Below are 22,272 nucleotides of genomic sequence, written 5' to 3'. Positions count from 1 at the left end.
TTTTTATGTGTGGGAGAATGCAGAAAAAAATCAGGCCCACTGTATTACACTACACTGTTTGAGTGGCAGAAAGTGGCTGGCAGATATACGCCAAACAGGTCTGACGCAGATGCACTCAGGTGCAATATAAATCTCCCTTTTTATGTGTGGGAGATAGCAGAAAAATCAGGCCCACTGTATTACACTACACAGTTTGAGTGGCAGAAAGTGGCTGGCAGATATACCACAAACAGGACTGACGCAGATGCACTCAGTCGCAATATAAATCTCCTTTTTTATGTGTGGGAGAATGCAGAAAAAAATCAGGCCCACTGTTATGATCTGGTGACCTTGGAGCCGCATGAAAGCTTTCTCTGGAGTCGGTGGAACCTGTACTGACCGCAAATCCTGAACTAACACCGCAACTAGAAGTAGCCGTGGGGTGTGCCTAACAAACCCTAGACACCTCGACACAGCCGGAGGACTAAATACCCCTATAGATGGAAATAGGAATGCTATCTTGCCTCAGAGCAGACCCCCAAAGGATAGGCAGCCCCCCACGAATAATGACTGTGAGTAGGAGAAGAATAGACACACGCAAGTAGAAAACAGGATTTAGCAAAAGAGGCCACTCTAGCTAAATAGAAAAGGATAGGACAGATTACTAGGTGGTCAGTATTAAAACCCTTCCAAAAATATCCACAACAGATAATACAAAAAGTTCCACAATCTAACTAAAGACATGGAATGTATATCTGCCACTCCAGAGAATCCAACAAGACTGAGAAAATACTGACACAATCTAAGCTGGACAAGAAAACACAAAGAATAGCACTGAATTGTGAAGCACACAGCATGTGTGCCACAGGAAAAAAAAAACAGACACTTATCTTTGCTGATTTGGCAGAAAGGCAGGAGGAACCAGGCAGAGGTCCTACACCTCCCAACAACAATTGCCAACTGGCAAGGACTAATGAATCCTGCACACCTAAATACCCCAGTCAGAACTGCAATCAGCATACACACCTGACCAGGACTGCAACCCAGGGACAACTGCATTACCACCTACTACCACCGGAGGGAACCCAAAAGCAGAATTCACAACTGTACCCACCCCTTGAGGAGGGGTCACCGAACCCTCACCAGCGCCCCCAGGCCGATCAGGACGAGCCAGATGAAAGGCATGGACCAGATCAGCAGCATGGACATCAGAAGCAAAAACCCAAGAATTATCCTCCTGGCCATAACCCTTCCATTTGACAAGGTACTGAAGCCTCCGCCTCGAAAAACGAGAATCCAAAATCTTCTCAACCACATACTCCAACTCCCCATCAACCAAAACAGGGGCCGGAGGATCAACAGAGGGAACAACGGGCACCACATATTTCCGCAATAAAGATCTATGGAAGACATTATGGATAGCAAATGAGGCCGGAAGCGCCAATCGAAAAGACACCGGATTAATAATCTCAGAAATCCTATAAGGACCAATAAACCGAGGCTTAAACTTAGGGGAAGAGACCTTCATAGGAACATGACGGGAAGATAACCAAACCAAATCCCCAACCCGAAGCCGGGAACCAACACACCGACGACGGTTAGCAAAACGTTGAGCCTCCTCCTGAGACAACACCATATTGTCCACCACATGAGCCCAAATCTGCTGCAACCTGTCAATCACAGAATCCACACCAGGACAATCAGAAGGCTCAACCTGCCCAGAAGAAAAACGAGGATGAAAACCAAAATTACAAAAAAAAGGCGAAACCAAAGTAGCCGAACTAGCCCGATTATTAAGGGCAAACTCGGCCAATGGCAAAAAGGCCACCCAATCATCCTGATCGGCAGACACAAAGCATCTCAAATAAGTCTCCCGAGTCTGATTAGTTCGCTCGGTCTGGCCATTTGTCTGAGGATGAAATGCAGAAGAAAAAGACAAATCAATGCCCAGCCTAGCACAAAAGGCCCGCCAAAACCTAGAAACAAACTGGGAACCTCTGTCGGACACAATATTCTCCGGAATACCATGCAAACGAACCACATGCTGAAAAAACAACGGAACCAACTCTGAAGAGGAAGGCAATTTAGGCAAAGGCACTAAATGAACCATCTTAGAAAACCGGTCACAAACAACCCAGATAACCGACATCCTCTGGGAAACCGGAAGATCAGAAATAAAATCCATAGAAATATGCGTCCAGGGCCTCTCAGGGACCGGCAATGGCAAAAGTAACCCACTAGCACGGGAACAACAAGGCTTGGCCCGCGCACAAGTCCCACAGGACTGCACAAAAGAACGCACATCACTTGACAACGAAGGCAACCAAAAGGACCTACCAACCAAATCTCTGGTACCAAAAATACCAGGATGACCAGCCAACACAGAACAGTGAACCTCAGAAATCACTCTACTAGTCCATCTGTCAGGAACAAACAATTTCCCCACAGGACAGCGATCAGGTCTATCAGCCTGAAATTCCTGAAGAACCTGCCGTAAATCAGGGGAAATGGCAGAAAGGACCACCCCTTCTTTCAGAATGCCGACCGGTTCAAGGACCTCAGGAGAATCAGGCAAAAAACTCCTAGAAAGGGCATCAGCCTTAATATTCTTAGAACCCGGAAGATACGAAACCACAAAATCAAAACGGGAAAAAAACAAGGACCATCGAGCCTGTCTAGGACTCAGCCGTTTGGCAGACTCGAGGTAAATCAAATTCTTATGATCGGTCAGGACCACAATACGGTGCTTAGCTCTCTCAAGCCAATGTCGCCACTCCTCAAACGCCCACTTCATAGCCAACAACTCCCCATTGCCGACATCATAATTGCGTTCAGCAGGCGAAAACTTGCGGGAGAAGAAGGCACACGGTTTCATCAAAGAACCAACAGAATCCCTCTGAGACAAAACGGCCCCTGCCCCAATCTCAGAAGCATCAATCTCAACCTGAAACGGAAGAGAAACATCTGGTTGGCGCAACACCGGAGCAGAAGTAAATCGGCGTTTAAGCTCCTGAAAGGCAGAGACAGCCGCAGAGGACCAATTCGCCACATCAGCGCCTTTTTTCGTCAAATCAGTCAAGGGTTTAACCACGCTTGAGAAGTTAGCAATGAACCGGCGATAAAAATTTGCAAAACCCCAAAATTTCTGAAGGCTCTTCACGGATGTGGGTTGAATCCAATCATGAATGGCCTGAACCTTAACCGGATCCATCTCCATAGATGAGGGAGAAAAAATAAAGCCCCCCAAAAAAACCTTCTGCACCCCAAAGAGACACTTAGACCCCTTCACAAACAAAGCATTGTCACGAAGGATCTGAAATACCATCCTGACCTGTTCCACATGAGACTTCCAATCATCGGAAAAAATCAAAATATCGTCCAAATATACAATCAAAAATTTATCAATATAAGTCCGGAAGGATTGAAAAACAGATGGAGCATTAGTAAGCCCGAATGGCATCACAAGGTATTCAAAATGGCCTTCGGGCGTATTAAACGCGGTTTTCCATTCATCACCCTGCTTAATACGAACAAGATTATATGCCCCCCGAAGGTCAATCTTCATAAACCAACTAGCCCCCTTAATCCTAGCAAACAAATCGGAAAGCAAAGGTAAAGGGTATTGAAACTTGACCGTGATCTTATTCAAGAGGCGATAATCAATACAAGGTCTCAAGGAGCCATCCTTCTTAGCAACAAAAAAAAAACCTGCTCCCAACTGTGAAGAAGATGGCCGAATATGCCCTTTCTCCAAAGACTCCTTAACATAACTCCGCATGGCGGTATGTTCAGGCACAGACAGGTTGAAAAGTCGGCCTTTAGGAAACTTACTGCCTGGAATCAAGTCAATCGCACAATCACAGTCCCTGTGCGTTGGAAGGGAACTGGACTTGGGCTCATCGAATGCATCCTGAAAATCAGACAAAAACTCTGGAATTTCAGAAGAGGAAGAAGAGGAGATTGACATCAAAGGAACATCATTATGATCCCCCTGACAACCCCAACTAGTCACAGACATAGATTTCCAATCCAACACAGGATTATGTACCTGCAACCACGGGAAACCCAGCACGATAACATCATGCAAATTATGCAACACCAGAAATCGACAATCTTCCTGATGGGCTGGCGCCATGTGCATGGTCACCTGTGTCCAAAACTGGGGCTTATTTTTAGCCAAAGGTGTAGCATCAATTCCCCTTAAAGGAATAGGGTTCTGCAAAGGCTGCAAGGGAAAACCACAATGCCTGGCAAACTCAAAATCCATTAAGTTCAAGGCGGCGCCTGAATCTACAAACGCCATGACAGAAAATGATGACAATGAGCAGATCAAGGACACCGATAAAAGAAATTTAGGTTGTACAGTACTGATAGTAAATGAACTAGCGATCCTTTTTGTCCGCTTAGGGCAGACTGAAATGACATGAGAAGCGTCGCCACAATAATAACACAACCTATTCTGACGTCTGAATCCTTGTCGTTCCGTTCTAGACAAAATCCTATCACACTGCATTGGCTCAGGACTTTGCTCTAAGGGCGATGCCACAGCGCGCACACTTTGACGCTCCCGCAAGCGCCGATCAATCTGAATGGCCAGAGACATACAATCACTCAGACCGGAAGGCGTGGGAAACCCCACCATAACATCTTTAACGGATACAGAAAGACCCTTTCTGAAAATTGCCGCCAAAGCATCATCTGTCATGAATCCCAATGGCTAGGGATAGCACAGGACAAGCAAAGTACAAATATATTACGGACGAGCTCTAGGGTGATGGAACCTGGGCTGACCGCTGCCCTACGCCTGACAAACGCAACTAGAGATAGCCAGGGAGCGTGCCTACGTTGGTTCTAGACGCCACGCACCAGCCTAAGAGCTAACTAGCACTGCAGAGAAAATAAAGACCTCACTTGCCTCTAGAGGAATGAACCCCAAAAGATATAGTTGCCCCCCACATGTATTGACGGTGAAATGAGAGGAAGGCACACACATAGAGATGATATATATAGTTTTAGCAAATTGAGGCCCGCTGTAAACTAGAAAGCAGAACGATACAAAAGGGGACTAAGCGGTCAGCAAAAAACCCTAATCAAAAAAACCATCCTGAGATTACAAGAACCCATGTGCCAACTCATGGCACATGGGGAGAACCTCAGTCCACTAGAGCTACCAGCTAGCATAGAGACATAATAAGCAAGCTGGACAAAAAAACCAACAACTGAAAATCAGCACTTAGCTTATCCTGAAAGATCTGGGAGCAGGTAGGCAGGAACCAAACAGAGCACATCTGAATACATTGATAGCCGGCAAGGGAATGACAGAAAGGCCAGGTAAAATAGGAAACACCCAGCCACTGATGGACAGGTGGAAACCAAAGGCCGCAACCCACCAAAGTCACCCAGTACCAGCAGTAACCACCAGAGGGAGCCCACAAACAGAATCCACAACAGTACCCCCCCCCCTTGAGGAGGGGTCACCGAACCCTCACGAGAACCCCCAGGGCGATCAGGGTGAGCTCTATGGAAGGCGCGGACCAAATCAGTCGCATGAACATCGGAGGCGACCACCCAGGAATTATCCTCCTGACCATAACCCTTCCACTTAACCAAATACTGGAGTTTGCGTCTGGAAACACGAGAATCCAAGATCTTCTCAACAACATACTCCAATTCTCCCTCCAACAGCACCGGAGCAGGAGGCTCAACCGAAGGAACAACGGGCACCTCATACCTCCGCAACAACGACCGATGGAACACATTATGAATAGCAAACGATGCTGGGAGATCCAAACGAAAAGATACAGGGTTAAGAATCTCCGAGATCCTATAAGGACCGATGAACCGAGGCTTGAACTTAGGAGAAGAGACCTTCATAGGGACAAAACGAGAAGACAACCACACCAAATCCCCAACAAGAAGTCGGGGACCCACGCGGCGACGGCGATTAGCAAACTGCTGAGTCTTCTCCTGAGATAACTTCAAATTGTCCACCACCTGATTCCAAATCTGATGTAGCCTGTCCACCACCACGTCCACTCCAGGACAATCCGAAGGCTCCACCTGACCAGAGGAAAAACGAGGATGAAACCCCGAATTACAAAAAAAAGGAGAGACCAACGTGGCAGAACTAGCCCGATTATTAAGAGCAAATTCGGCCAGTGGCAAAAAAGCAACCCAGTTATCTTGATCAGCAGAAACAAAACACCTCAAATAAGTTTCCAAGGTCTGATTAGTTCACTCCGTCTGGCCATTCGTCTGAGGATGGAATGCAGACGAGAAAGACAAATCAATGCCCATCTTGGCACAAAAAGTCCGCCAAAATCTAGACACAAACTGGGATCCCCTGTCAGAAACGATATTCTCCGGAATCCCATGCAAACGAACCATGTTCTGAAAAAATAAAGGGACCAACTCAGAGGAGGAAGGCAACTTAGGCAAGGGCACCAAATGAACCATCTTAGAAAAGCGGTCACACACAACCCAGATAACGGACATTTTCTGTGAAACCGGGAGATCAGAAATAAAATCCATGGAAATGTGCGTCCAAGGCCTCTTCGGGATGGGCAAGGATAACAACAACCCACTGGCCCGAGAACAGCAAGGCTTAGCTCGTGCACACACTTCACAAGACTGCACAAAGGTACGCACATCCCTAGACAAGGAAGGCCACCAGAAAGACCTGGCCACCAAGTCTCTAGTACCAAATATTCCAGGATGACCAGCCAACACAGAAGAATGGACCTCGGAGATGACTCTACTGGTCCAATCATCCGGAACAAACAGTCTTTCTGGTGGACAACGATCCGGTTTATCCACCTGAAACTCCTGCAATGCACGTCGCAAGTCTGGGGATACGGCGGACAATATTACCCCATCCCTAAGGATACCAGTAGGCCCAGAGTCTCCAGGAGAGTCAGGCACAAAACTCCTGGAAAGAGCATCTGCCTTCACATTCTTTGAACCTGGCAGGTATGAAACCACGAAATTGAAACGAGAAAAAAACAACGACCAACGAGCCTGTCTAGGATTCAAACGCCTGGCAGACTCAAGGTAAATGAGATTCTTGTGATCAGTCAAGACCACCACACGATGTTTAGCACCCTCAAGCCAATGACGCCACTCCTCAAATGCCCACTTCATGGCCAAAAGCTCCCGATTACCCACATCATAATTGCGCTCGGCGGGCGAGAATTTTCTAGAGAAGAATGCACATGGCTTCATCACCGAGCCATTAGAACTTCTCTGTGACAAAACCGCCCCCGCTCCAATCTCGGAAGCATCAACCTCAACCTGAAAAGGAAGTGAAACATCTGGTTGACACAACACAGGAGCAGAAGAAAACCGGCGCTTAAGTTCCTGAAAGGCCTCCACGGCCGCAGGAGACCAATCAGCAACATCAGCACCCTTTTTAGTCAAATCAGTCAAAGGTTTAACAATACTGGAAAAATTAGCAATGAACCGACGATAAAAATTAGCAAACCCCAAGAACTTCTGAAGGCTCTTAACAGATGTAGGTTGTGTCCAGTCACAAATCGCCTGAACCTTGACGGGATCCATCTCAATAGTAGAAGGAGAAAAAATGTACCCCAAAAAAGAAATCTTCTGGACTCCGAAGAGACACTTTGAGCCCTTCACAAACAGAGAATTGGCCCGCAGAACCTGAAACACCTTCCTGACCTGTAGAACATGAGACTCCCAGTCATCAGAAAACACCAAAATATCATCCAAATACACAATCATAAACTTATCCAGATATTCACGGAAAATATTGTGCATAAAGGACTGAAAGACTGACGGAGCATTGGAGAGTCCAAAAGGCATTACCAAATACTCAAAATGGCCCTCAGGCGTATTAAAGGCGGTTTTCCACTCATCACCCTGTTTTATCCGCACCAGATTATACGCACCGTGAAGATCTATCTTAGTGAACCACCTAGCCCCCTTAATGCGAGCAAACAAATCAGTCAATAATGGCAATGGATACTGATACTTGACTGTAATCTTATTCAGAAGGCGATAATCTATACAAGGCCTCAGGGAACCATCTTTTTTTGCCACAAAAAAAAACCTGCTCCCAGAGGGGACGAAGATGGACGAATATGTCCCTTTTCCAAGGACTCCTTAATATAATTCCGCATAGCAGTATGCTCTGGCAGTGACAGATTAAATAAACGACCCTTAGGGAACTTACTGCCAGGAATCAATTCTATAGCACAGTCACAATCTCTATGCGGAGGGAGCGAATTGAGCTTAGGCTCCTCAAAAACATCCCTATAGTCAGACAAAAATGCAGGGATCTCAGAAGGAGTAGATGAAGCGATTGAAATCGGAGGTGCATCATCATGAACCCCCTGACATCCCCAGCTTAACACAGACATTGTTTTCCAGTCCAGGACAGGATTATGAGTTTGTAACCATGGCAGACCAAGCACTAGTACATCATGTAAATTATAAAGTACAAGGAAGCGAATCACCTCCTGATGAACGGGAGTCATGCGCATGGTCACTTGTGTCCAATACTGCGGTTTATTCATAGCCAATGGTGTAGAGTCAATTCCCTTCAGAGGAATAGGAACTTCCAGAGGTTCCAGACTAAAACCGCAGCGTTTAGCAAATGACCAATCCATAAGACTCAGGGCAGCGCCCGAATCCACATAGGCATCGACGGAAATGGAAGACAGTGAAAAAATCAGAGTCACAGACAAAATGAACTTAGGCTGCAGAGTACCAATGGCAAAAGATTTATCAACCCTTTTTGTGCGTTTAGAGCATGCTGATATAACATGAGCTGAATCACCACAATAGAAACACAATCCATTTTTCCGCCTATAATTTTGCCGTTCACTTCTGGACTGAATTCTATCACATTGCATAGTCTCAGGTGCCTGTTCAGAAGACACCGCCAACTGGTGCACGGGTTTGCGCTCCCGTAAACGCCGATCAATCTGAATGGCCATAGCCATAGACTCATTCAGACCTGTAGGCGTAGGGAACCCCACCATAATATCCTTAATGGCCTCAGAAAGACCATTTCTGAAGTTTGCAGCCAGGGCGCACTCATTCCACTGAGTAAGCACCGACCATTTCCGAAACTTCTGACAATATATTTCCGCTTCATCATGCCCCTGAGAGAGGGCTAATAAAGCCTTTTCAACCTGAATCTCCAGGTTAGGTTCCTCATAGAGCAATCCCAATGCCAGAAAAAACGCATCCACACTGAGCAATGCAGGATCCCCTGGTGCCAATGCAAATGCCCAATTCTGAGGGTCGCCCCGCAGGAAAGATATTACAATCTTGACCTGTTGAGCAGGGTCTCCAGAGGAGCGAGATTTTAAAGAAAGAAACAATTTACAATTGTTCCTGAAATTCAGGAAGGTAGATCTATCTCCAGAAAAGAACTCTGGAATAGGAATTCTCGGTTCAGACATGGGAGTGTGAACAACAAAATCCTGTATGTTTTGAACTTTTGCCGCGAGATTACTCAGGCTGGAAGCCAAACTCTGGACATCCATGTTAAACAGCTAAGATCAGAGCCATTCAAGGGTTAAGAGGAGGTAAGAAGCAGCTAGACAGCAATTAAGGGCTAGGCAGCAAAACTCTGAAGGGAAAAAAAAAAATAAAAAATTTCCCTTAAACACTTCTCTTTCTCCTGCTTCAGCCCAAACAATTAACACTTTGTGGGCCGGCTATACTGTCATGAATCCCAATGGCTAGGGATAGCACAGGACAAGCAAAGTACAAATATATTACGGACGAGCTCTAGGGTGATGGAACCTGGGCTGACCGCTGCCCTACGCCTGACAAACGCAACTAGAGATAGCCAGGGAGCGTGCCTACGTTGGTTCTAGACGCCACGCACCAGCCTAAGAGCTAACTAGCACTGCAGAGAAAATAAAGACCTCACTTGCCTCCAGAGGAATGAACCCCAAAAGATATAGTTGCCCCCCACATGTATTGACGGTGAAATGAGAGGAAGGCACACACATAGAGATGATATATATAGTTTTAGCAAATTGAGGCCCGCTGTAAACTAGAAAGCAGAACGATACAAAAGGGGACTTAGCGGTCAGCAAAAAACCCTAATCAAAAAAACCATCCTGAGATTACAAGAACCCATGTGCCAACTCATGGCACATGGGGAGAACCTCAGTCCACTAGAGCTACCAGCTAGCATAGAGACATAATAAGCAAGCTGGACAAAAAAACCAACAACTGAAAATCAGCACTTAGCTTATCCTGAAAGATCTGGGAGCAGGTAGGCAGGAACCAAACAGAGCACATCTGAATACATTGATAGCCGGCAAGGGAATGACAGAAAGGCCAGGTAAAATAGGAAACACCCAGCCACTGATGGACAGGTGGAAACCAAAGGCCGCAACCCACCAAAGTCACCCAGTGCCAGCAGTAACCACCAGAGGGAGCCCACAAACAGAATCCACAACAATCATCATTCCATTTAGTCAACACAGACCATTTTCTAAATTTCTGACAATACAATTCTGCCGCCTCTTGACCCTGAGACAGGGCCAACAAGGTTTTCTCCACTTGATCCACAGAATTAGGTTCATCAAATAATAATCCTAAAGCCTGAAAAAAGGAATCTACATTAAGCAAGGCCGGATTCCCAGATTCCAGGGAAAATGCCCAATCCTGTGGATCGCCATGCAGCAGGGAGATGACAATTTTAACCTGCTGAATGGAATCACCGGAGGATCGCGGTCTCAGAGCAAAAAAACTGTTTACAATTGTTTTTAAAACCCCAAAATTTGGATCTATCACCAAAAAACAAATCAGGAGTAGGAATCTTTGGCTCTAAAGCAGGAGCCTGAACAATATAATCAGAAATACCCTGTACCCTAGCAGCAAGCTGGTCTACACGAGAAGCTAATTCCTGAACATCCATGCTGGCACAAGACTCCTCAGCCACCCATAAATAAAGAGGGAAGAAAAGACAGAACAGACTGCAAAAAAGAAAAAGGGCTCAACACCTTTCTTCCCTTCTTCTGAGATGCATTTAACTCATTATGGGCCAGTTGTACTGTTATGATCTGGTGACCTTGGAGCCGCATGAAAACTTTCTCTGGAGTCGGTGGAACCTGTACTGACCGCAAATTCTGAACTAACACCGCAACTAGAAGTAGCCGTGGGGTGTGCCTAACAAACCCTAGACACCTCGACACAGCCGGAGGACTAAATACCCCTATAGATGGAAATAGGAATGCTATCTTGCCTCAGAGCAGACCCCCAAAGGATAGGCAGCCCCCCACGAATAATGACTGTGAGTAGGAGAAGAATAGACACACGCAGGTAGAAAACAGGATTTAGCAAAAGAGGCCACTCTAGCTAAATAGGAAAGGATAGGACAGATTACTAGGTGGTCAGTATTAAAACCCTTCCAAAAATATCCACAACAGATAATACAAAAAGTTCCACAATCTAACTAAAGACATGGAATGTATATCTGCCACTCCAGAGAATCCAACAAGACTGAGAAAATACTGACACAATCTAAGCTGGACAAGAAAACACAAAGAATACCACTGAATTGTGAAGCACACAGCATGTGTGCCACAGGAAAAAAAAACCAGACACTTATCTTTGCTGATTTGGCAGAAAGGCAGGAGGAACCAGGCAGAGGTCCTACACCTCCCAACAACAATTGCCAACTGGCAAGGACTAATGAATCCTGCACACCTAAATACCCCAGTCAGAACTGCAATCAGCAGACACACCTGACCAGGACTGCAACCCAGGGACAACTGCATTACCACCTACTACCACCAGAGGGAACCCAAAAGCAGAATTCACAACAGCCCACTGTATTACACTACACAGTTTGAGTGGCAGAAAGTGGCTGGCAGATATGCCACAAACAGGACTGACGCAGATGCACTCAGTGGCAATATAAATCTCCCTTTTTTGTGTGGGAGAATGCAGGAAAAAATCAGGCCCACTGTATTACACTACACATTTTGAGTGGCAGAAAGTGGCTGGTAGATATACCACAAACAGGACTGACGCAGATGCACTCAGTGGCAATATAAATCTCCCTTTTTATGTGTGGGAGAATGCAGAAAAAAATCAGGCCCACTGTATTACACTGCACAGTTTGAGTGGCAGAAAGTGGCTGGCAGATATATCAAAAAATACAAGAGCTGTAGTAGAATTTCAATCTCCCTGCAATGATTAAAGGACAAGTATGGCAGCAATAAAAAGGACTGCTGCACACAAGAGTGTGGACAAAGAAACAAGAGAACTGTGCAGAAAGAAGCAACAGGATTTTTGCTTTGAAAAAAGCAGTTGGTTTGCACAGCGGCGTACAAACAGCAATGCATCTATCAGGGAGCCTTATAAGCTACAGAGCTGATGCACAAAAATCTAGCCTCCACTGTCCCTGCAAAGAAAAGGTGGTGTTGGACAGTGGAAATCGCTACAGCACAAGCGGTTTGGGAGTTAATCTTTCCTCCCTAACAATATCCCTGCTTCTGACGAAGCTACAGCAACCTCTCCCTATGCTCAGATCGTGAGTAGTAAGATGGCGGTCGACGTGCACGCCCCTTTATAGCCCCTGTGATGCCGCAGAAAGCAAGCCAATCACTGTCATGCCCTTCTCTAAGATGGTGGGGACCGAGACCTATGTCATCACGCTGCCCACACTCTGCATCCTCCTTCATTGGCTGAGAAATGGCACTTAAAGCGTCATACGAAACGCGACTTTGGCACAAAGATCGCCGACCACATGGCCGATCCCACGCTGGGATCGTGTCGGGTTTCACGAAACCCGACTTTGCCGAAAGTCGGCGATTTTTTAAAATGTCCGATCCCTTTCGCTCAACCCTACTCATCACTAGTGCTGATCTTTTCTCTGCCATTCTCTGTGCTCCAAATGAGTATGTTCTGATATCACTACAGATGAAGGCAGGGAAAACCAGGAGTTTGGAAGCCTCGTACAAGCAATTTTTTTACAGAAATAAAAACCAATGAATAGGTTTGCAAAATTTCCCAACTTTTAATGCTGAAATTATAAAAAAAAGAACTTTTTTTTACTTTCTAACCAACCTAAAGGCATGCATTTTTAGCTCAAATTCAATTTTCCAATTCACCATGGAGATTATTTTGCGATCATCCACCACTGTTGTCTTTCGTGGTCGCCCAGGTCTTTTTGCATTGATGAGTTCACCAGTGCTTTCTTTCTTTCTCAGGATGTACCAAACTGTAGATTTTGCCACTCCTAATATTGTAGCAATTTCTCGGATGGGTTTTTTCTGTTTTCACAGCTTAAGGATGGCTTATTTCACTTGCATGGAGAGCTCCTTTGACCGCATGTTTACTTCACAGCAAAACCTTCCAGATGCAAGCACCACAACTCAAATCAACTCCAAGCCTTTTATCTGTTTAATTGAGAATTACATAACAAAGGGATTGCCCACACCTGTCCATGAAATAGCCTTGGAGTCAATTGTCCAATTACTTTTGGTCCCTTTAAAAACAGGATGGCACATGTTAAGGAGCTGAAACTCCTAAACCCTTCATCCAATTTTATTGTGGATACCCTCAAATGAAAGCTGAAAGTCTGAACTTCAACTGCATCTGAATTGTTTTGTTTAAAATTCATTGTGGTAATGTCTATAACCAAAATTAGAAAAATGTTGTCTCTGTCCAAATATATATGGACCTAACTGTATATTTTCTCTGAAATGCTCCAGTATTTTAGTGACCATAAACTTTAATGATCTGGTTGGGAACCATAGCCAGAGACGAGACTAGTCTGTCTCTGCCTCCCGGTCGGTTTCTTCCTATGTGTTTTCTTGCAATGAAAGAGACCTGTCAATCAACTGGAGCAGCACTAGGAGAAACCGGCTGAGGGGGCGGTGTCTCACTAGTCTAGTCTCCTGTTATAGGCAGCTGATGAATCTTTTAAAGCATGTTTTCTCTGAAACTCCAGAACATTTCAGAGAAAAATATATCTGGTTCCGCAGCCAAGCTTTAATTCATATTGCCCAAAGTTTTGGTAGCATGAATCAGGTGACAGGTTCCCTTATACCAGTGCACTCAACAACTTATTCTATGATGTTATTCATGAGTTCCCCAAGGTGTCCATAGTATGTAAATATAGAAGTTTGCAAAGAGACAGAAGTCATAGGGCCGATTGCACAGGTGCACACCTCTTCATGAATCTGGAGCTTCTGATGAGTGGCATGCGCTTGTCAAAAGTGATGGAACGCTCAATGAAAAAAATAAAAACAATGGAGGAGCTGCTTGACCAAAAATGTGCACATAATCTAATACTAAATCATTGCAAAAAAAGAAATCTTTGTGCTGTAGGCCATAAATTGGCCCAATAAATCCCGGTGTCTTCATACTGTTGCGTCAACAATGCTTTGTGCAGCAGAATGTTGTAGGGTTATTGTGGCATTTCTCACAATACACATAGTCATTTCTACATAAGTATTTCTTAGATTAGACTGCTTTCATCGCTTGTGTATCACTGTAAATTGCATGTGCTTCTCCTCAGTTTTCCTCTTTCTATCCTGCTTGACCATGTAGTGTGTAAAATGAACAAGTTTTCAGGATATACAGAAAACACAGTATATAAGTGAGCAGATAAACATAGAAGTAAACATTTCTTTAACATGCGGCTCTTTTGAGGTCGAGACAATTTCTGATTAATGAATTAGCAAATTTTGAGTCATAGCAGAAGTCATCTGTAATTGTCATCACAGGGTGGTAATGCTTAAAAGTAATATATGTCACCTACAGGACTTTTCTGAAGAGTGTCGGCTTTTCCTCAAACCTTCCTATGACTCCTACAAAGCAGAACACTAATTTCCTCAAAATAATCCAACCCTGAGACTAACGAGCGTGACTTCATGTACAGCACTTCATTCTTGCTGTCTGAAATACACTTCCTGTTGCATCAAACAGCCGAGATCAAGTTTCCTAGCACACAAAACCGGACATTTGTAAAAGAGTACATAAAAGTTTTACGAACTTGACCATATTTTTCAGCAAGTACTCTCATGGCGTTAATCTACTGAATTAACTTTGCTAATATTACATTAATCTGCATTTCTAAATGATTTTGAAAACCAATCAGGTTTGATTTGAGCTTGCACCACATATGCAATGTGAAGAAAATTATTGGGACAAAGATTTTAATATGTGAATTTGGTTTTTTTATTCAGCCCCATTGCCATAGGTGCATAAAATCCAATCTCTGCCATGCAGTCTGTCTTTACTAACATTTCTGAAAGAATGGATTGCTCTAAAGGTCTAACGAAATTTGAGCATGGTCCTATAATAGAAGGCCACCAGTGCAACAAGTCGGTTCATGAAAATCTTTTCCCTCCTAAATATTTTACAATCTACCATGAGGGGATTTTACTGAAAAGTAGAAGCATTTAGAGACCACACAAAGTTAGAGAGGGGGTCACCGAGTGCTGCAGAGAATAGGCGCATAAAATTCAGCAACATTCTGCTGACTCCACATCTGCAGAGTCCGAACCTCCTCTGGCATTAACTTCAGCAGACAAACTAGGCAACAGGGACTTCATGGTATGGATTTCCATGCACGGGCAGCATCATGCAATCCTTACATTACCTAGCACAATGCCAAACATCAGATAGAAAGGACGCTACTACTGGACTCTGGGTTTGGAAACATATTCTGTGGAGTGACGAATCACACGTCTCTATTTAGCATCCGATGGACGAGCCTGGATTTGGTGAATGCCAGGAGAACGTTACCTACATGACTGCATTGTGTGAGCTGTAACATTTGGTGGAGGAGACAAAATCATATGGGCTTGTTTTTCAGGAGTTGTCCAAGGCCCCTTAGTTTCAAGAAATGGAAATCCTAATGCTTCAGCATACCAAGACATTTTGGATTATTTTAGCTTCCAATTCCTTTTTTGCTCCCTATAACTGTGCCCCCATGCACAAAGCAAAGTCCACAAAGAAATGTTTGGGTGATTTTGATGTGGAAGAACATGACTGTCGACACAGAGCCCTGACCTCAACCCAATCAAACCTCACAGGGCTGAACTAGAATGGAGATTGTGAGTGTGGCCCTCTCCTCCAACATCAGTGTCTAACCTTACGAATTCTCTTCGGGATGAATGGTAACATTTAGACGGAAACAGTCCTCAGTCTTTCAGTGTTCAATAATTTTCCCAGAAGAGTGGAAGCTCTTATAGCTCCAAAGGTGGATTGACTCTATATTGGTGCCTATCCATGTAGAACTTGATGTCATAAATGCCCTTGTAGGTCTACTGTGTTAGTGTACCAATACTTTGAGCATAAAGTACAGTACATAATCTTAAATCTTAGTTAAAATGCTAAACAATTAAAGGAGAATGATACTCTACACTAATATACAGTGCCTACAAGTAGTATTCAACCCCCTGCAGATTTAGCAGGTTTAATAAGATGCAAATAAGTTAGAGCCTTCAAACTTCAAACAAGAGCAGGATTTATTAACAGATGCATAAATCTTACAAACCAAAAAGTTTTGTTGCTCAGTTAAATTTTTATAAATTTTAAACATAAAAGTGTGGGTCAATTATTATTCAACCCCTAGGTTTAATATTTTGTGGAATAACCTTTGTTTGCAATTACAGCTAATAATCGTCTTTTATAAGACCTGATCAGGCCGGCACAGGTCTCTGGAGTTATCTTGGCCCACTCCTTCATGCAGATCTTCTCCAAGTTATCTAGGTTCTTTGGGTATCTCATGTGGACTTTAATCTTGAGCTCCTTCCACAAGTTTTCAATTGTGTTAAGGTCAGGAGACTGACTAGGCCACTGCAACACCTTGATTTTTTGCCTCTTGAACCAGGCCTTGGTTTTCTTGGCTGTGTGCTTTGGGTCGTTGTCTTGTTGGAAGATGAAATGATGACCCATCTTAAGATCCTTGATGGAGGAGCAGAGGTTCTTGGCCAAAATCTCCAGGTAGGCCGTGCTATCCATCTTCCCATGGATGCAGACCAGATGGCCAGGCCCCTTGGCTGAGAAACAGCCCCACAGCATGATGCTGCCACCACCATGCTTGACTGTAGGGATGGTATTCTTGGGGTCGTATGCAGTGCCATCCAGTCTCCAAACGTCACGTGTGTGGTTGGCACCAAAGATCTCGATCTTGGTCTCATCAGACCAGAGAACCTTGAACCAGTCAGTCTCAGAGTCCTCCAAGTGATCATGAGCAAACTGTAGACGAGCCTTGACATGACACTTTGAAAGTAAAGGTACCTTACGGGCTCGTCTGGAACGGAGACCATTGCGGTGGAGTACGTTACTTATGGTATTGACTGAAACCAATGTCCCCACTGCCATGAGATCTTCCCGGAGCTCCTTCCTTGTTGTCCTTGGGTTAGCCTTGACTCTTCGGACAAGCCTGGCCTCGGCACGGGAGGAAACTTTCAAAGGCTGTCCAGGCCGTGGAAGGCTAACAGTAGTTCCATAAGCCTTCCACTTCCGGATGATGCTCCCAACAGTGGAGACAGGTAGGCCCAACTCCTTGGAAAGGGTTTTGTACCCCTTGCCAGCCTTGTGACCCTCCACGATCTTGTCTCTGATGGCCTTGGAATGCTCCTTTGTCTTTCCCATGTTGACCATGTTTGAGTGCTGTTCACAAGTTTGTGGAGGGTCTTAAATAGTCAGAAAAGGCTGGAAAAAGAGATAATTAATCCCAACATGTGAAGCTCATTGTTCTTTGTGCCTGAACTACTTCTTAATACTTTAGGGGAACCAAACAGAATTCTGGTGGGTTGAGGGGTTGAATAATAAATGACCCTCTGAAAAGACTTTTCACAATTTAAAAAAAAAATAAACAAAGAAATAACATTCTTTTTTGCTGCAGTGCATTTCACACTTCCAGGCTGATCTACAGTCCAAATGTCACAATGCCAAGTTAATTCCAAATGTGTAAACCTGCTAAATCTGCAGGGGGTTGAATACTACTTGTAGGCAGTGGGCACTGTACATACACATAACAACATTGCGGGTTATGGTAATATAGTAACAAAATGAACAATTGGTGGAGGAAGGTTGAACTTGATAGAACTAGGTCTTTTTTCAACCTATGCAACTATATAACTATATACCGTTTATATGTAGTGATGTTGGAATATCACCATTTTTACAATTTGGTTTCCAGGCACTCCACAGGTTTACTTTCAAGTATCTATGAAATTAGCCTAAGGTTATTCATATAATTACTTGTAAATAAAGTTAACAATTCTACTAAACAAAGACTTTTCACACTTGCAGTTTACAAAAGAAATATTTATCCATGCTGGATTTATTCAGTCACTCATCATCTGAAATATTTGTGTAATTTAAATTGCTGATAAAAACTGTTGATCCACCTTATACCTTTGTCCTCAGATTGTTCAGCTCAGTCTGCCATATTGTATGAGTGAATTATTCATCCCATATTAATTACATTGTGGCCAATGAAGCTCATGGGCCCTAATTCAAAATCTCCAACAAGTCCCCCAACTATCATGGGTCTTTTATAGCATTGCATTGGTCTTCTTTTATAAAATAAATGGACTTTTGGGCTCCTAAGCTTCAGGGCCTGGAGGCAACTGCAATACCTGCACCTAACATAGTTAGATCCCTGATAGCATCCATCCTTTATCCAGTTTCTATGTGCAGCACTGTACTTCCCTATTTCTATCATTTCATTCTGATGACACTGAGTGATTATGTGAACTGACATATTGAGGAAACTTCTAAAATAAGTTAAAAAAATGTTTACATCCTGTGTACAGAAACCTATCATAGGGCTGCTTTCATTTGTAATGCTTTTAAACTAGTAAAAAAGTTACTGCATACACCAAATGGAGTTGAGTACAGGATTTACTTACCTAAGAACTTAGGCTTGTCATGGATAGGAACATTTTCCACAACCATTCACCCATCAGCCATATCATAAAAACTTCCTTCCTCTATAGGTCCCCTTGTGTTGTCAAACAACTCTGACCCATGTAGGCATACACTCTACAAGACATACAGCTGTCTTGTGGTATCTGGCACTTAGACATTACCAGTACACCATTTGAGTTCTGAAATTTCGGAAGAGAGCTCCTTTGAATTGGGATTGGTCTTCTGGCAACTCCTAAAAATGCTACATTAATTGAGATCAGGATAATTCAGAGGCCAAGACAACACCTGTTCTGATGCTTATATATCCAATAGTGATGAGCGAATATACTCATTACTCGAGATTTCCCGAGCACACTCGGGTGTCCTCTGAGTAATTTTTAGTGCTCAGAGATTTAGTTTTTATCGCGTCAGCTGAATGACTTACAGCTATTAGCCAGGCTAATTACATGTGGGGGTTGCCTGGTTGCTAGGAAATCCCCACATGTAATCAAGCAGGCTAAGAGCTGTAAATCATCCAGCTGCGGTGAAGAAAACCAAATCTCCGAGCACTAAAAAATACTCGGAGGACACCCAAGCGTGCTCGGGAAATCTCGAGTAACGACTCGAGTATATTCGCTCATCACTAATATCCAATGGTGGTTCAGGTATAAGCTAAGCAGCCCTTATGTAGCAAGCTGATGAACTGTCTTCTGGCATCTTGTTTTTATAGGCAGCATTTACTTTTTACTCAATATATATTACAGTGGCTATTCAGTGGGATTTGACTTTGAACACCGATGACCTTGTCAATAGTCAAACATTTGTTCTTCTTTGGACCCTCATTACATATTGGAAAAACCTAACCATTTTGTTGTGCTCCGATCACAAACTGCCCTCAGAATTTGACCCACTTTAATCAGGTCCTTTACTTTTGCCTATTTTTTCCTGTTGCAAACACAACTTAAAGAACTAAATGTTCACTTGTGGCAATATATCTTCCACCAATTGACAAGCGCCATTGTAGTAATATCAAAGGGATTCAATTCACCTGTCAGTGAGTTCAATGTTAAGGCTTATTCTATTTATCATATGGAATCACCCACCAAATTTCCAGTAACGAGCAGAAGAACGATTGATTCCTAATTCTTCACTACCATCTGTATAATGATCACTTCACTTCCATTACCAAACCCCGATAGTGGACATTTTACTGTACGTCCTTTTTCCTGTTCAGGTTTGCCATCTAATAAAGTTTGTTGAAAGGCTGCAGCGCAGCCAATCAACATGCTTTTTGACTGTAGGCACTTCAAAAGCCATCAGAGCCATGTCACGTATTGGCATGACTGTGATTGGATAGTGCAGCACATGACCCGGCCTGTATAAAGGTCGGATCATGAGTACCACCACCATCGTGCTCTTATTAGTGTAGGGATAGGACTCAGCTGGAGTGAGGGACAGATTCTGACTGCGCAAGCTGCAAAAAAAATCCTGTGTGTTCTCTGGAATCCATATCTGTGCTAGAACTGTGATAAAAGCTGATGTGTGTGTACTCTGCACACCCATCTGTGAGAGTACTTTTGCTAAAATCTTCTGTATGTACCACCCTCCCTCTGCCTGCAAGAGTATTGTCTTTGAAGCCATTCTGTGTACTCTGCACCCCCAGCCTGTGGAGTACTATTCTTTAAGCCACTGACTGCACTCTGCACCCCTCATCTGTGGGAGTACTGTCCTTAATGCCGCTGTGTATACTTTGCATCCCCCACCTGTGGGAGTACTGTCCTTGAAGTTGCTGTGTTTTCTAGTTGTCTGAAAAATAAATAGTTGGCATCAGCTGTCCCATTGCCATTAGTAGTCCAAAGAAATAATTTTTCCTGACTGATGTGTGTTTTCTAGTAGTTTTGCAGAGAAATATATTGCATAAGCCGTCTCTTTGCCTTTTCTGTTTTTTACTAGTGAGTGAAATAAATAATTGTCGTCAGCCATCTAGTTGCCATTTCTAGGCCCCAAAAAATATTTTGTTAACTGATTTCTGATTTTTACTAGTCTGTGAAATACAGCTGTCATCAAAAGTGTACATACTCTGGCCAAAATGTTTGCTTTCTTGGTCTTTTTTTAGAGAATATGAATGATAACACCAAAAATTTTTCTCCACTCATGGTTAGTGGTTGGGTGAAACCATTTATTGTCAAATTATTGTGTTTTCTCTTTTTAAATCATAATGATAGCCCAAAACATCCAAATGACCCTAATCAAAAGTTCACATACCCTGGTGATTTTGGCCTTATAACATGCAAAGAAGTCCCAAATGGGTTTGAATGGCTACTAAAGGTAACATCCTCACCTGTGACCTGTTTACTTGTAATCAATGTGTGTATAAAAGCTGAGTGAGTTTCTGGGATACAGACACACTCTTGCTTCTTTCATCCAGCCTCTGACATTTCTGGATTGTGTGTCAATGGATCTACAGGAAAAGGTAGTTGAACAGTATAAAACAGGAAAGGGATACAAAAAGATATCCAAGTAATTGATAATGCCAGTCAGCAGGGTTCAAACTGTGACTAACAAATGGAAAAACATAATCATGGTCAGGTAGACCAACAAAAATGTTGTCCACAGTTGCCAGGAAAATTGTTCAGGATGCAAAAAAAAAAACACAAATAACTTCAGTTGAAATACAGGACTCTCTGAAAACTAGCAGTGTGGCTGTTTCAAGTTGCACAATAAGGAAGCACTTGAAGAAAAATGGGCTGCATGGTCGAGTTGCTAGAAGAAAGCCATTACTGCACAAATGCCACAAAGTATCTCGCCCACAATAAGCAAAACAGTACAGAGACAAGCCTCAAAACTTCTGGAACAAGGTAGTTTGTAGTGATGAGACCAAAATTGAACTTTTTGCACATAAACATAAATGTTACATTTGGAGAGAGGTCAACAAGGCCTATGATGAAAGGAACACCATTCCTACTGCAAAGCACGGAGGTGATGTTTTGGGGATGTGTGAGCTACAAAGGCACAGGAAACTTGGTCAAAGTGGAAGGAAAGATGAATGCAGCACGTTATCAGCAAATACTGGAGGCAAATTTGCACTCATCAGCCTGTAAGCTGCGCATGGGATGTACTTGGACGTTCTAACATGATAATGATCCAAAACACAAGGCCAAGTTGACCTGTCATTGGCTACAGCAGAACAAAGTGAAGGTTCTGGAGTGGCCATCTCAGTCTCCTGACCTCAATATAATTGAGCCACTCTGGGGAGATCTCAAGCGCGCAGTTCATGCTAGACAGCCCAAGAATTTACAGGAACTGGAGGCTTTTTGCTAAGACGAGACAGGCAGCTTTACCATCTGAAAAAAAAGAACCTCATCCACAACTGCCATAAAAGACTTCAATCTGTCATTGATGTTAGAGGGGGCAATACACGGTATT

The sequence above is a fragment of the Ranitomeya variabilis genome, chromosome 2, assembly GCF_051348905.1.
Source record: "Ranitomeya variabilis isolate aRanVar5 chromosome 2, aRanVar5.hap1, whole genome shotgun sequence".
Taxonomy (NCBI): domain Eukaryota; kingdom Metazoa; phylum Chordata; class Amphibia; order Anura; family Dendrobatidae; genus Ranitomeya; species Ranitomeya variabilis.
Note: the sequence above shows the minus strand (reverse complement) of the source record.